This window comes from Dipteris shenzhenensis, chromosome 13 (genome assembly GCF_047967505.1).
Source record: "Dipteris shenzhenensis isolate YYH24624 ecotype China chromosome 13, Dip_SZ_1.0, whole genome shotgun sequence".
NCBI lineage: Eukaryota > Viridiplantae > Streptophyta > Polypodiopsida > Gleicheniales > Dipteridaceae > Dipteris > Dipteris shenzhenensis.
The window spans coordinates 7334183-7351743 of record NC_141608.1 but is presented as its reverse complement, the minus strand read 5'-3'; the positions used below and the strand labels follow the sequence as shown (position 1 = coordinate 7351743).

At 40.5% G+C, this 17561-nt stretch overlaps 1 pseudogene; it reads left to right on the top strand.

The window, feature by feature from the left end:
* Nucleotides 1-7874: 7874 nt before the first annotated feature.
* On the top strand, nucleotides 7875-8576 carry LOC147894970 (uncharacterized; annotated as a pseudogene).
* The last annotated feature ends 8985 nt before the right edge of the window (nucleotides 8577-17561 follow it).

Here is a 17561-nt window from a genome sequence, read left to right as displayed (position 1 = left end):
TCTTCACAAACATACTATCCAATGCCCATCAATACATGACAAACCGCTAACTAGGTAGACTCTTTGTCAGCATATCTGCAAGGTTATCATCTGTATGAACCTTGACAAGCTCTATGTGCTTGTCCTCAAGTATCTCCCTAATAAAATGATACCTGGCCTCAATGTGTTTAGTCTTTGCATGAAAGATCGGATTCCGTGCTTAGAGCTGAATAGCACTCATGGAATCATTATACAATGTTGATACACCTATATGAATCCCCAAATCTTCCACTAGCCTATCAAGCCATAAAGTCTCCTTGCAACCCTCTATGGCTACAACATAATCAGTCTCTGTGGTAGACAAAGCAATGTACTTCTGTGCATGAGACATCTATGACACTGCACCACCTACAAAGATGAACACAACACCAGAAGTGGGTCTCCTACTATCCATATGCCCTACATAATTTGAATCTGTGTACCCAAGTACATGCATCTCTCCTCTGCTAAAGCAGATGCACATCTCCTTTGTACCCTTCATGTACCTCATGATGCATTTGACTTTCTCCTAATGCCTCTTTCCTAAATTAGCCATATATCGACTAACAACTCCCACTACAAATGCATTGTCCATTCTAGTAGTTATCATAGACTCCCAACATACAATTGATGCATAAGGAACCTTGGCAATCATGGCCCTCTCCTCATCTAATTTAGGACTATCTACCTGACTCACTTTCACATATGGAGGCAATGGAGTACTGATTGCCTTCCCCCCCTCCATATTGAAACGTTGCAACACTTTTGTAACATACTCTCAACACACTCCTTTTGTGATAGCTAAAGGAGTTTCACACTTTTGTCATGCGTGATTCACATACCAAGAATATGACCTGCAGGTCCCAAATCCTTCATGCAATTAAAGTGTTGTGTATGCTCTAACAAGGTTACTAGAGTATTGAACCTCCTTGATAGCTATCTGTAAGGGCAAGATCGGGTGTAGCCAATTGTGAAACTATTTAAGGGGTGGTTTTGGGGCTGCAACCTGGTGGGTGAGATCTTGAATTTGGGATATACTTGCGCTCTCATTAGAACCCTTCCTGGCATAATGAAGGTTTTCCATTCTGATTCCTCGTCAAAGATTACATCTTTGGAGATAATGACCTTGCAGTTGATGGGATCATACAATTTGTATGCTTTGCTTTCTTCACTATAGCCAACCATGATGCATTTGTGTGATTTTGCATCCAATTCCCTATGATGATCATCATGTATGTGGGCATATGCTATGCAACCAAATATATGGAGATGCCCAATGTGTGGCTTATGTCCAGTGAATGCTTCATAAGGACTCATACCTTGTGTCGATTCGGTAGGAAGCCGATTAAGCAAGTAGTTCACAGTGGCTATTGCTTCTACCCAATACTGATTCGAAAGATGCTTTTCACTAAGCATTACTCTAGCACTGTCTGCTAAAGTCCCATTCTTCCTTTCAGCTCTTGCATTCTGCTGAGGAGTATCTGCATATGTGAATTGTCTTCGAATTCCGTGATTTTTGCAAAAGTTCATGAATGTTAAAGACATGTATTCACCTCCTCGATCTGATCTCATGACCTTGATCTTTCTGCCTATCTGGTTTTCTACCATGGCTTTGAATTCTTGAAATCTGGAAAACACTTCAGATTTCTCTTTTAGAAAGTAGACCCAACAATATCTGCCGCTGTAATCATCGATGAAAGTCAAGTAGTAAAGTGAACCATTGATGCTGCGCATCTGGGCATAACCCCATACATCTATATGAATCAAATCAAGAATACCTCGTGCACGAGAGGTACTTCTGCCAAAGTTGGTTCTCTTTTGTTTGTCGAAGCAGTATGCTTTGCAAAGTTTTCCAAGAAACTGTAGCTTCGGAATCCCAATTGCCATATTCTGATTCTTGAGGTCTAACAAGTACTTAAAATTCACATGACCATATCTCTTGTGCCATTTTGCAGATAGTGGCATCTGTTGCGGTTGAGCTGACATGGCATGCTTTTCTAGTACTGTAGCTAGCGTTCTATTTAAGTATCATTCCTATTTGTTGATTTTGATGTTGCTGAGGATGATGCTGATGCTGATTCTGACTTTGCTGATGACTCTGTTGTTGATGATGATTACCACTTCTCTGATATGATGTACCTCTACCTCTACCTCTGCCTCTTCCTCTGTCTCTACTTTTGTTTGAAGCTATGAATGCCTGATCATTAGAATGCCTTTTTGTGCTTGGATGGCTTGAGTCATGAGTTCTTCACCAAGTAGGACTGACTGAAGTTCTTCCAATGTTAGAATTTGCCGTTGGATGGCAATACTCTGGACTAGATTCTCGTATCCCTCTCCTAGCCCATTCAGAATTACTTGAACCATTTCTACGAGGTCCATAGTCTCTCCTGCCTACTGTGAGTTGATTGTTGTAGTCTTTTATCCGGAGTACATAAGCATGACTGGTTTCACTACTATTGTGAAAACTCTGGTTGATCTGGTTTCTCAAGGTGAGAATCCTTGAAGTGTTCTTTGACTCGTAGAGAGCTGTGAACATATCCCATGCTTCTTTTGATGTCTTGATTGTGTTGAGCTGTCCTAGCTTGACATCTTGCACATTCTGCTTGATGAGATGATAGGCATACTTGTCTTTCTTATCCCATTATGCCTGGAGCTCGGGCAATGGCAAGATCTGCTACAGGTGCAAAAACTATTAGTGTAGCTATAGATGCCATTGTAGATCCCGCTGCTACTAGTGGTGTTGTGACAATAGGTGGAGTAGAGCTACCGCTACTGGATTGTCCAATGGTCTAGGTGTAGACCCATCGACATATTCCCATTTCTCCTGAAGTACAAGAATGGTCTCCGTTCAGTATTTCCATGTACCATAATTGGAGTTGTCTAACTTAGTAGATGCCTCCAGATTGAGGTTGCTAGTCGAAGACATGGTGCAAGAAATGTACTCAAAAGTGTCGTGAAAATCTTTGTATGAATCAACTGCAAATACACTAACTGTGCCAAGTGGAATCTAAACTGTCGATGAAGAACTACAATATATAAAATCTGATTTGTTACAAGGCTTGTGGCCAATGATGCTGGGAATAGCCAAGAGGCTTTACAATGCGGAAATGATGTGCACAATGCCCGAAAATAGCCGTGTAGGCTTTATAATGGTGGCATGTGTGTGTGAAATCAAATCTGGTGCTATCTGCTCACTGAAACAATCTATAATGCCACTGAACACTCTGAAGTCTACTCACTGAACTGATGAATGTAAAGTTTTGGGTAATGTAAGATGTGAAACCGTATGTGAGCGTATGGACTGACTCCGAGTAGGTACTAGTCGAGAATTTCGGGCATGGCTTCGATTGGCAACTTGGGGAAATTTAAAGCGTCCCCTCTATGGCAATCTAGTCTACTCTGATCTAGATCTATACCAACCATCGAACGATGAAAGAACAGCAAATAATTCCTTTTCTTTTGTTCTTTTTAAGTACTGGGTTAGATGCGTCGATGTAGAGGTTGATGTACGTGTAGGAAGTGGCTTTGTCAGCGAGAATAAAATGTGAGTGTAACTTGCACCAAAATGTATGCGTGATGTGACAAGCACGTAGAGCATAAAAAAATGAGCGACTTTCCTTTTTGGAGTACCCTCAAATTCTTCATGGATGAAGAGATGCGACTTGATCTAAGTGGAGGGGAAAAAGGAGTGCAAATGGTGCTCAATGATGATGTGTCACTAAGTCTCTCACTTAGAACACCTCTCTATTCTCTCTCACATAGAGAATACTCTCAAAGGAAAGAAGGCATATTTTAATTTCTTTCTCTCAAAGATGAAAATCACTCCCAAAAATCTCTCACAAACTCTCAAAGGAGATGAATGGAAATATCTCATGAAATGGACGGAATTTTTCTCACTCTACGAAAGTGAATGGAACACTCAATCTCTGAATCACTCTCACAAGAAGGATGGCAACTTAGCAGAAGGCAAAACCATGCTCTGATACCATGACAAAATATGAAGAGGGGAGAGGAGAAGAGTGGAGATGAGGAGAGAGGGCACAGCTAGAGAGCACACCACAAATGACTAACTATACACTAGATTTAGTTGAAAAAATAGAATATATACAAACCCATTTAGGGTTGGGGTTAGGGGATCTAACCCTTTCCTTTATAGCACTCTATTGGGTTAGTGCTATGCACATATGATCACATGATGGTGCTATGTACACATGATCAGATGATGTTGAGCGTGAACTCTCAACATCAAGTAGTAATAGAGCAATTGAGTAGGTGTACAGTCTCTTTCAATAGATGGGTGGTAGCAAGCTAAGGGTGTCCACTTACAGACCACTTTCGAGTGAGTGTGACACCCGCTCGAGTGAAAATACAAAGGTTTTGCTTCGGTCTGCAATACCTCGATCAAGGTATTAGTTCCAATGAAAATCACACACGAGGACAACCGAGCCAAGCCAATACCTCGATCGAGGTGCTGGGCTTTTTTCACCAGACCGAGCCTATACCTCGATCGAGGTTTGCTGGCAAGCCACCTATACATGCCACATCTACCTCGTTCGAGGTATCGTGGCAATCCAGCTACACCTCGATTGAGGTAACGTGGCATGTCCAGCTATACCTCGATCGAGGTATGTGCCATCCGACAGGGCAGCTGACATACCTCGATCGAGGTATGCTGGACCGATGACTTGGCCGCATGTCGAATACGTCAATTGAGACATGTGGCATAAGGCTGCTGCCGACATATCTCGATCGAGGTATCGTGGCATGTCTATACCTCGATCGAGGTACATGTACCGAGATGTATGGGCATGTCAAAATACCTCGATCGAGGTATCGTGGCATGTCTATACCTCGATCGAGGTATGATGGAGGGATATGTATGTTGCATGTGAAATACCTCGATCGAGGTAGGGAAACCCTAAATTTTCTTATAAAAGGAGAGCGACCCCCCTCATTCTGCATACCTCGATCGAGCTCCTCCTCATCGACCGATTTCGGATTTGCGGGACGTCGACGGAATTGCGCCAGCGACGGAGAGCGACCGACGGACAGCGACGGAGATGGACGGAGCGGGAGAGTCCAGGTAGGGTTTTTTTTATGTAGCATTTTTTTTTTTGCTAAAATTTATTTAAATTTTAGTTTATAGGAATAATTATAAAAATTTTCTAAATTTCAAATGCATCTTAAAGTTTTTTTGAAATTTTTGAATAACGACATTTTTTATTTAAAATGTGAAAATGAAAATTTTTTGTTTTTTAAAATCAGAGCTATTTTTATTAAATAAAAAAACGTTCATAGGAATAATTATAAAATATTTCTAAATTTCAAATGCATTTGTAAATTTTTTTTAAATTTTTGAATTACGACATTTTTAATTTAAAATGTGAAAATGTAAAAATTATTGTTTTTTAAAATCATCTTTGAAAATAAAGAGATTAAAGTTATTTTTAAATTAGAGCTATTTTTATTTAAATAAAAAAACGTTTAAATTTTAGTTCACAGGAATAATTTTAAAATATTTTTAAATTTGAAATGCATTTTAAAGTTTTTTTTTAAATTTTGAATTACGACATTTTTTATTCAAAATGTGAAAATGTAAAAATTCTGTTTTTTAAAATCATCTTTGAAAAAAAAGAGATTAAAGTTATTTTTTAAATTAGAGCTATTTTTATTTAAATAAAAAAACGTTTAAATTTTAGTTCATAGGAATAATTATAAAATATTTCAAATTTCAAATGCATTTAAATTTTTTATTTAAAATGTGAAAATGTAAAAATTAGGTTTTTAAAAATCATCTTTGGAAAAAGAGAGATTAAAGTTATTTTTTTAAATTAGAGCTATTTTTATTGAAATAAAAAAACATTTAAATCTTAGTTTATAGGAATAATTATAAAATATTTCTAAATTTGAAATGCATTTTAAAGTTTTTTTAAATTATTTTTGGAATTACGTAATTTTTTATTTAAAATGTGAAAATGTAAATATTTTGTTTTTAAAATCATCTTTTTAAAAAAAGAGATTAAAGTTATTTTTGAAATCAGAGAAACGTTTAAATTTTAGTTTATAGGAATAATTATAAAATATTTCTAAATTTGAAATGAATTTTAAAGTTTTTTTAATTATTTTTAGAATTACGTAATTTTTTATTTAAAGCCTGAAAATGTATATATTTTGTTTTTTGAAATCATCTTTTAAAAAAAAGAGATTAAAGATATTTTTTTATTAGTGTTATTTATATTTAAATAAAAAATGTTTAAATTTTATTTTTAAAAATGATCTTTTAAAAAAAAGAAAATAAGAGTTTAAGTTAGTGAAGTTTTTATTTAAATGTCAAAAAGTATATAATTTGTTTTTTAAAATAATCTATTACAAAAATTTTATAACTGAAGTTTACAAATTACTAAAGTTTTGAATTTAATATAACGTTTAAATTTTGTTTTTAGAAATCATGTATCAAGAACAAGAAAATAAGAATTTTGTTAAAATAAGAAAATCATGTATTAAAAACAAGAAAACAAGAAAACAAGAAAAAGAGAGATTAAAGTAGGTTTTATGTTATTTTTGAAATTGGTGCTATTTTTATTTAAATAAAAAAACGTTTAAATTTTAGTCTTCAAAACCATCTTTTAAAAAATCATCTTTTATGTGGAATATTATAGATTATATAGTTGGTTAAGAGTTGTTTCATAATTTAGGTAGAGTAAGTAGGCTGTATAAAACACCACATGGGCATTATCCCTAAAACACCACACCACATGGGCAAAGACCCCAACACTAGAGTGGTTAGATGCATAAGCGTATGGCTAATTGGATCTTCTAAATGCACCAGCGCATCGAAAACACATACGTAATTTATGATTGTCCAAAGGTCTCCTCTCTCCCCAAGCATGGGAACCAAGTGATGATCTATAGGAATGGCCACTAGTTGAGGTGGATTGCCCAACCAAAATAGATAATATTGAAAAGGCCTAATTATTTTCTCAAAGTTCTCGCTTTAAAAGGTCTGTAGTGTCAACCCGCTCTCTCTTTTAATGTGTAGTCCGAGAAATACTAGATGCGCCTTGCTTGTGTATCGTTCAAAGTAATGTATTAGGTATCCTTCTATCTCCTCCATATCTATTGCAAACCCAAGGCAGTAAAGCATTCAAAGAAGTTCTTATTAACCAAACCTCTCCACTATCTGTCCTTAGTATAGGGGCCATAAGTGGACAATGTGGTCCTTACACCACATGTCGAAAAGTTTCATATTTTATAAAAAGTAAAAAAAGGAAAACATATAAGGAAAAAATATTTGAGACATCCAAGTTTAAAAATGCAACAACTAGAGTTTGAAAAAATTTTAATCAAAATTAAGAATTTTTAATAATATTGAGCCACACATTTGGCCCATCTACCGGTAGGTGCATAGGATGATCCCAACGACATCCTACCTCATCAAGGAGTACGTACAAATAGTTTTCATTACGTAAATAGATTATAAGTCATATTGAATAGAATATTATTTTCATTACCCAAATAGAATATTAATTTCCATGTGTTTTTTTTGTGCATGCGCTAGCCAGCGCACAGGTTCTGGCACCACTATTCGTATGCAGATAGAGATTCTGAGAGCTGAGATGAGGGCACTGCAGGATGCTAGGGCATCCCCTCACTTGGTTGCGAGTCTAGATTCAGTTATTGAGGCTCTGGGTCGATTGGACACAGTTGAGGACGTTGTGGATAGCTTTCAGGCACAGGCTGAGGCAGAGATCACTGGTGATGGCTTGGATTGGAGAGCCATTCGACAGTTGTTTGAGCGTGAGTCACATCACAGGCAGGCCTTAGAGGATATGTTTTAGGATGGTCACACTTAGGCGATGCGACCACGATCAGGGCTCCCCTTCCATATTTTATGTTGTAGGCACCCCATCATAGCAGCACACATTTATCCGAGATATCTCGCTGCGAATGGTGGTCGATTGCCTCACAACCGTCAGCAGATAGCCAGGTCATTTGCCATGCAGCTATACGCTGAGTTTGTGCTTGGTCATCGGGTAGACTACCTTAGTACCCGTCCAAGATCAGGAGCGGGACATGGATGGATGGGGCATCGGGAGCGTCAAATTGCAGGTGTTTGGCATCGACGCGAGGCACCAGAGTTGCACACCATCCCTGCACCGGCATTGCGAGCTGTTGGAGGATAGATTAGGGGGGATGTTCATTCAGTGGCATCATCCTTGCAGTACATGGTCTCCGCCCTATCGAGATCACTTTTGATTCCACCTCGATCATCGATGGAGCCTCCCACATCTACACCACCTCAGCATGAGTTGGAGGCTCGAGACACACGGATTGCAGAGTTGGAGGCATTGTTGGCCGAGTCTAGGGATGAGGTTAGTTATTTTGATTATGTTAGTTTATTTTTTTGTAGCATGTTTTGAACTGAAGTTTTTTTGTTAATTCTCACCATGTACGCGACATGTTTGCATTGCAGGCACATCTATTGTGTCAGGAGATGGAGTCTCGTGTACGACTGTTGCAGAAAGATTTGGAGGAGCAGAGGATTCGGACACGCATAGCATACCATCGTGCGGAGCACTATATTTTGCAGTTGAGGCATATTAATCGTGATCCATCTCGCCATAGGATCGACCCCAGTGTGGCCCTAGTCATCGTCAGGCCATTGATCCATTCGCCCACGTAGTCTTGATAGAGCACTACACGGAGGAGGCACAGAGAGTGTTGTTGATGCAGGAGGGTGCTGATACATCGGTGGTTACAGCGTGCATTCCACGACACTTTTCATATGGTGATTTCATGCCAGGTGACGAGGCACGAACAGAGGAGGCACGCCGTATTGAGCGAGAGGCAGAGCTGCAGACATCATTGCAGCAGTGGGTGGAGCAGCAGCTTGGGAGGGGCCGAGACCAGCGTCTTCTACATGTAGAGACGATTACTCACGCTGGATTTGAGGCACGAGTATTCGCAGATGCACGGCTATGGGAGCTGAGACACGCATACATAGAGGAGGCGAGGGAGGCAGAGATGGCAATGGTGGCATGTGCAGCATGCCCTCCTCTTCATCAGGATGAGGCTGGCCCATCTCATGCAGGTGATGAGGCTGGCCCATTTGATCCGGCTTTGCCTGAGGGCACACAGCAGACGGTTGGACAGCGGGCCATACAAGAGCCACGTCAGCGTTCCACTAGAGGATCATATGTGGAGTTATCAGATTCTGATTCAGGATGATTGTTTAGGCTTCACACATTTCTTGTTTAGGGATGCACTTCTGCACGATGATGATGATGATGTACAGATTCATTTTGGTACTTTCATGATATTGTTCTTACTTTTATGATGTATGAGCATTTTCGTACTTTCATGATGTTCTTCACACTTTGTTTATCTCAGTTTATAGTTTGTTCAAATCTAACATAAACATTTAAAATTAGGAGTATGATTTTGAATTTCGAATATCTCAATTCACACATCTAATACATAAGGTATTTAAAAAAGAATGCCATGTGAAGTAATTGTAAACATTAAGCATTGAAAAAGTGTTCAAGTTCCAACTTTATCATTTTGAATATCATATTGAATTTCGTATATATCAATGCTTGCAATTATTACACTAAACCTAAGAGCCGTGCGAAGTTTCATCCCCATGTGCGTATTTGAAATTAAGAGAATTTCAAATATCTCAATTCACACATCTAATACATAATGTATTTTAAAAATAATGCCGTGTGTCGTAATTGTAAACATTAAGCATTGAAAAGGTGCTTGCAAAAATGTATGCATTATACCTTCCACGTGGCGCAAACCAAATCAGTTGGAGACCAAATCTTGTGTGGATGTATGTCTAGGGTAGCCTAAGAGCCATGTGAAGTTTCATCCCCAACAGGGTTTAGGATTTAGGGTTCAGGGTTTAGGGTTTAAGGTTTAGTCGTGCTAGTAGGGATTGTAAAAATGTATGCATTATACCTTCCATGTGGCGCATACCAAATCAGTTGGAGACCAAATCTTGCATGGATGTACGTCTAGGGTAGCCTAAGAGCCGTGTGAAGTTTCATCCCCAACAGGGTTTAGGATTTAGGGTTCAGGGTTTAGGGTTTAGGGTTTAGTCGTGCTAGTAGGGATTGTAAAAATGTATGCATTATACCTTCCACATGGCGTAAACCAAATCAGTTGTTTGGAGACCAAATCTTGCGTGGATGTACGTCTAGGGTAGCCTAAGAGCCGTGTGAAGTTTTAGGGTTCAGGGTTTAGGGTTTAGGGTTTAGTCATGCTAGTAGGGATTATAAAAATGTATGCATTATACCTTCTACGTGGCACAAACCAAATCAGTTGGAGACCAAATCTTGCGTGGATGTACATCTTGTTGAGATATCGAGCTCCACTCGTGATATGCCAGGGTGACCGTTGTGTATTTATGTCACCGAGTTGTTAGCTGGAGATGCGGTTGGTACACCGCCCACGAATAATAGCTGGATGACAGCTATCCTTATCTACTCTAGTTTGTGGCTCAGTTAGTATGCCACCTTAGTTAGTTGAGTTTGGTTTGAGACCCATATATAGGGTTCTTCCATTTCTTTGTACTAGAGTTCTTTTGGCTTACACAACTAAGAAGAGGAAAACTATTTTCAGCCTCCACCTTTGTGTGTATTCCCCCATTTGTGCATGTGAGAAAGCCGCAAGTGAGACTCCTTCCCTCTCTCCCACTATCTTCACATGGTATCAGAGCCTTGTTCGTGGTAAGGAGCTCAAGAAAGCAAGCCAAGTTCGTGGTGTCCTGGTAAGAGGACCAGTGTTGCTTTCCTATTTCGAGTTTGGGAGCAAATCTCTACAGGTAGCACAGACAGAAGTGCAAGAGTGCACTGTCTCAGATTGAGACGCCCTTCGCGGTGTGGCGAGAGCGTAGTATATGCTGCGGGATAAGGGCAAAGCCCTTAGTGACTTTATTTTTGTGAATTGAGGCCGTTTCGAGGCCCGTTTTGAAGGCGGAAGTTCTTTGCAGGCACTCAAAAAAAGGCCCTGTTTTTGCTGTGCGACCACTGCACAGCTAGTCGATGGAAAGTTGCCATAGAAATTGCATCGTATGCCTGTGTGCAGAGATATTGGGGGTTGCAGATTCATGCCTGTTGCCTGCTGATGCAAAATCGTCACTAGGAAGTGACTGTCTAGTGAAATACCACTTTCGTCAGTTTTGCAGATCTACCCGTGTGAGGCAAAAGCTGTGTTCTTTGCAGTGACAGAATGTTTTGCAGTGTTCTGTAATGGCATCTGATTCTCTTTCACAGATTGTCACTGAAAAGCTTGACAAGAACAACTTCCAGGCATGGAAGTTTAGAATGACGAATTTCTTGATGGGAAAAGGCTATTGGGAATTCATTACAGGAAATGAAGAAGAACCTGTTCTTCCTAATGTTCCCAGTCAACAGGAAATGCAGGCATTTAAAGGATGGCATGAGAGAGCCAGGAAAGTTATGTACTGGCTGTCTATCAGTATTTCGGACTCCATGATTGTGCATATTCAAGATGCAAATACGCCAAAGGAGGCATGGGATACTTTGGCAAAAATGTACAGCACAAATACGCAAGCCAAGAAAATGCAACTCAAACAGGAGTTGCACAATGTGCAGAGAGAAAATTTGAGCATAAATGACTACCACATGAAAGTGAAGAAAATTGCAGATGCACTTGCTTCCCAGTGGATGATGATGATTTGGTTTCTGTGACCTTGAATGGTCTAGGAAAGGATTATGCACAGTTCTGGACATCCATTGCCGTCCGTGAAAAATTTGTTGATTTTGAGGAGCTGATTGCTCTTCTAATTTTTGAAGAGCAGAGAAATGGGGGTGCATCTTCTTCAGCAGGAACTTCAAAAGAAACTGTCTTCTACTCAAATGCTAGCACAGGTAGAGGTAGAGGTAGAGGAGGCCGATCTGCAGGCCGTGGTAGAAATCAGAATATGCAGCAAATGCAAGAAAACCAGTCCTATGCAGGAGGACGTGGTAACTCTAGAGGCAGGGGGAGCCAAAGAGGCCGTGGTGGATGGCAGAGAAGCCAAAATGCAAACAGCAATGTTGAATGCTACTATTGTGGCAAAATGGGTCATATGGCTAAGGACTGCTACAAAAAGCAGAATGACATTATGAATGGAAAATTGCAGCAAGGCAATTATGCATCTTCTAGCAGGCAGGGTGATGACAGAAATGAGCATCTATTTATGGTGCAGCATATGACCAATTCTGTGACAAGTGCAGAAGAACAAAATGATGTGTGGTATGTTGACTCAGGTGCATCAAACCACATGACAGGTCATGCAGAATGGATGCAAGATGCAAGGAAAATGGAAAAGCCAGGATTTGTGGAGACTGGTGATGATACTGCACATCCTATTGTGCAGATTGGCAAAATTCCTTTGTCTATGCAGGATGGGAAAAAGAAATACTTGTCTGATGTATTTCATGTCCCAAACATCACCAAGAACCTAGTTTCCGTTGGTCAGATGGTTGAGCAGGGCTTGCAGGTCAGATTTAATCCTCATGGATGCTTTGTTGAGGATATGAAAAATAATGGTCACTTGATAGCAAAAGGAAAGAAGAAGGGCAGGATGTTTACGTTGGATGTAGACATGCCTGAATTGAGTGCAGCAATGTTTGCACATGGGACCGGTGTAGTTGCAGATATTGATATCTGGCACAAACGCATTGGTCATGTTAATATACAGCGACTTAAATCAATGCAAGCCCAAAATATTGTTGCAGGATTACCAAAATTCAAGGTTGCAGAAATGCACAAGGTTTGTGAAGCCTGTCAATTTGGGAAACAGGCAAGGAAACCTTTTCCTAGGCATGTTCAAGAGAGTAAAAAGCCATTGGAATTAATCCACTCCAAGGTGTCGACTACAAAAGCTGCATCTATTGGAGGCTGTCACTATTTTGTCACATTTATTGATGACTTCAGCAGAAAACTGTGGGTGTATTTTATGAAAAAGAAAAGTGAAGTGTTTGGGCACTTCAAAGCTTTCAAAGCTATGGTTGAAAAAGAAACAGTAAAGAATGCCTTCTTGCATGGTGATTTGCAAGAGGAGGTCTTTATGGAGCAGCCAGCAGGTTATGTTCATGCTATTCATCCCGAGTTTGTTTGCAGGTTGAAGAAAGCCTTGTATGGCTTGAAGCAAGCACCTAGAGCATGGTCTGACAAGATAGGACAGTATCTTGTCACTATTGGCTTTTAGATTTCCAAGGCAGATTTCTCACTCTATGTGAGAAAAACAGAGAAAGGGATTATGCTGCTGGTCATTTATGTTGATGATTTGATCATCACAGGTGATAGTGATGAAGCTATCCTTCATGTGGAAATGCTATTGAGGCAGAAGTTTGAGATGAAGGATTTGGGAGAGCTGCGTTATTTCTTGGGCATTGAGGTGATTAGATCACCAAGTGGGACACAGCTCTTGCAAAGGCAGTATGGATTGGACATGCTGTCCAAATATGGGATGACAGGCTGTAAGCCTATTTTAGTTCCTTTGGAGCAAAATGTGAAGCTGAGTGCAGATGCAGGTGAGCTTCTGGAGGACCCTACTATGTACAGACGCATAGTAGGAAGTTTAATTTACATGACTATTACCAAGCCAGATTTGAGCTATGCTGTTGGGTTGGTAGGTCAGTTTATGCAGGCTCCAAGGAAACCGCATTTGGATGCGGCTAGACGTATACTCAGGTATGTGAAGTCCACATTGCAGTATGGACTATTTTATGAGGCTGGGGTTCAGATACAGTTGCATGGATACACTGATGCTGATTGGGCTGGTAGCATTTCAGATAGACGATCTACCAGTGGATATGTGTTCTCTTTTGGGAGTGCTGCAGTCACTTGGAGCAGCAAGAAACAGCCTATAGTTGCCTTGTCGAGCACAGAGGCTGAGTACAAGGGTGCAGCAATGGCTGCATGTGAGGTAGCTTGGTTGCATAAGCTACTTTATGATATGCATCAGTTTACAGATGGGCCGGTTGTCATTTATTGTGACAACATGAGCAGTATACATTTGGCAAAGAACCCAGTCTTTCATGCTAGAACAAAGCACATTGAGGGGCATTATCACTATGTGCGGGAGAAGGTTTTACTAGGTCTTATTGGTCTAGTTTATGTCAGCACAGAGGATCAAGTAGCTGACATATTCACGAAAGCATTGGGCGCAGAGAAGCTGCGCAAGTTCAGAGACCTGCTTGGTGTGCAGGATTTGGGATTGAGCTCGAGGGGGAGTGTTGAGATATCGAGCTCCACTCGCGATATGCCAGGGTGACCATTGTGTATTTATGTCACCGAGTTGTTAGCTGGAGATGCGGTTGGTACACCGCCCACGGATGACAGCTATCCTTATCTACTCTAGTTTGTGGCTCAGTTAGTATGCCACCTTAGTTAGTTGAGTTTGGTTTGAGACCCACATATAGGGTTCTTCTATTTCTTTGTACTAGAGTTCTTTTGGCTTACACAACTAAGAAGAGGAAAACTGTTTTTAGCCTCCACCTTTGTGTGTATTCCCCCATTTATGCATGTGAGAAAGCCGCAAGTGAGACTCCTTCCCTCTCTCCCACTATCTTCACACGTCTAGGGTAGCCTAAGAGCCGTGTGAAGTTTCATCCCCAACAGGGTTTAGGATTTAGGGTTCAGGGTTTAGGGTTTAGGGTTTAGTCGTGCTAGTAGGGATTGTAAAAATGTACGCATTATACCTTCTACGTGGCGCAAACCAAATTAGTTGGAGACCAAATCTTCCATGGATGTACCTCTAGGGTATCCTAAGAGCCGTGTAAAGTTTCATCCCCAACAGGGTTTAGGATTTAGGGTTCAGGGTTTAGGGTTTAGGGTTTAGTCGTGCTAGTAGGGATTATAAAAATGTATGCATTATACCTTCTATGTGGCGCAAACCAAATCAGTTGGAGACCAAATCTTGCGTGGATGTACGTCTAGGGTAGCCTAAGAGCCGTGTGAAGTTTCATCCCCAACAGGGTTTAGGATTTAGGGTTTAGGGTTTAGTCGTGCTAGTAGGGATTGTAAAACTATACGCATTATACCTTCCACGTGGCACAAACCAAATCAGTTGGAGACCAAATCTTGCATGGATGTATGTCTAGGGTAGCCTAAGAGCCATGTGAAGTTTCATCCCCAACGGGGTTTAGGATTTAGGGTTCAGGGTTTAGGGTTTAGGGTTTAGTCGTGCTAGTAGGGATTGTAAAAATGTATGCATTATACCTTCTACGTGGCACAAACCAAATCAATTGGAGACCAAATCTTGCATGGATGTACATCTATAGTAGCCTAAGAGCTGTGTGAATTTTCATCCCCAACAGGGTATAGGATTTAGGGTTCAAGGTTTAGGGTTTAGGGTTTAGTCGTGCTAGTAGGGATTGTAAAAATGTACGCATTATACCTTCTACGTGGTGCAAACCAAATCAGTTGGAGACCAAATCTTGCATGGATGTACGTCTAGGGTAGCCTAAGAGCCGTGTGAAGTTTCATCCCCAACAGGGTTTAGGATTTAGGGTTCAGGGTTTAGGGTTTAGGGTTTAGTCATGCTAGTAGGGATTGTAAAAATGTACGCATTATACCTTCTACATGGCGCAAACCAAATCAGTTGGAGACCAAATCTTGCGTGGATGTACGTCTAGGCTAGCCTAAGAGCCGTGTGAAGTTTCATCCCCAATAGGGTTTAGGATTTAGGGTTCAAGGTTTAGGGTTTAGGGTTTAGTTATGCTAGTAGGGATTGTAAAAATGTATGCATTATACCTTCCACGTGGTGCATACCAAATCAGTTGGAGACCAAATCTTGTGTGGATGTACGTCTAGGGTAGCCTAAGAGCCGTGTGAAGTTTTATCCCCAACAGATAAGTCCACGTGCGTATTTCATTAGTACGTGCGCCATTTTTCATACGTAGTCGTGCTAGTAGGGACTGTAAAAATGTACACATTTGTCCTTCCACGTGGTGTATACCAAATCAGTTGGACACCAAATCTTGCATGGATGTACATCTACGGTAGCCTAAGAGCCGTGCAAAGTTTAATCTCCAACAGATAAGTCCACATGCATATTTCATTAGTACGTGTGCCATTTTTCACACGTAGTCGTGCTAGTAGGGATTGTAAAAATGTACGCATTATACCTTCCATGTGGCACAAACCAAATTAGTTGGAGACCAAATCTTGCATGGATGTACGTCTAGGGTAGCCTAAGAGCCGTGTGAAGTTTCATCCCCAACAGATAAGTCCACATGCATATTTCATTAGTACGTGTGCCATTTTTCATACGTAGTCATGCTAGTAGGGATTGTAAAAATGTATGCATTTGTCCTTCCACGTGGCGCATACCAAATCAGTTGGGCACCAAATCTTGCATGGATGTACGTCTAGAGTAGCCTAAGAGCTGTGCAAAGTTTAATCTCCAACAGATAAGTCCACATCCATATTTCATTAGTACGTGCACCATTTTTCACACGTAGTCGTGCTAGTAGGGATTGTAAAAATGTACGCATTATACCTTCCACGTGGCACAAACCAAATCTTGTGTGGATGTATGTCTAGGGTGGCCTAAGAGTCGTACGAAGTTTTATTCCCAACAGATAAGTCCACGTGCATATTTCATTAGTACGTGCGCCATAGCTTTGCCGCAGTCGTGCTAGTAGGGATTGGAAAAATGTACGCATTGTAACTTCCACGTGGCACATACCAAATCAGTTCAGACCAAACCTCGCATGGATGTATGTCTAGGGTGGCCTAAGAGTCGTGCGAAGTTTCATCCCCAACAAGTAAGTCCACACGCGTATTTCATTAGTACGTGCGCGAATTTTCTTAGTCACGTTTTTAAAATGTCTAAAGCACAAAACAAATTACAACATTACTACTAATAAACAATTTTTTGTTTTACAAACACAACAAATCCCATTGAGAAGACATCAGACATCATGTATAAAATAGAATCTAATACAATGATGTGTATGAACATGTATACAGCCATCATAGTGAAATACAAAATATGAGTCCATGAAAATTACAATGGTACGGTCACACAGTGAGCCTATACATATCGAATACAAAAAAGTGTAATCAACTAGTGATACCCAATAAAAATCAATCTAATCAACTGATGATCCCAAAAAATATGATATGTAATGTGCTACTCCTTAGGATCAGCTCTCATGCCAATAGTTGCAAGTATGCTCTCGTGATCTGCCACTGCAAGGCGCCATCGTGGAGTGGATGTCGCCTTGCGAGTGTGAACATGACTCAAAGTAATCTTGATCCCAACAACAAGATGAGAATACATGTATGCCTCCTGATCCGCCATGTACTCCTGGAACTCAATATAGCGACCACGCCTCTGTATCTGCTGAAAATAGTGGCCACCTACGATCATGCTATGAGCATTGAAGTGCATCCCATGCCCATCCACTGTATCCTCATTCAGCACACTCTTAAGCATAGAGCATCGCAACAAGTAATAATCCACACCCTCCTCATTGCCCTCCGAAGCAATAACCGCGAAGATATCACCAATACGCAAA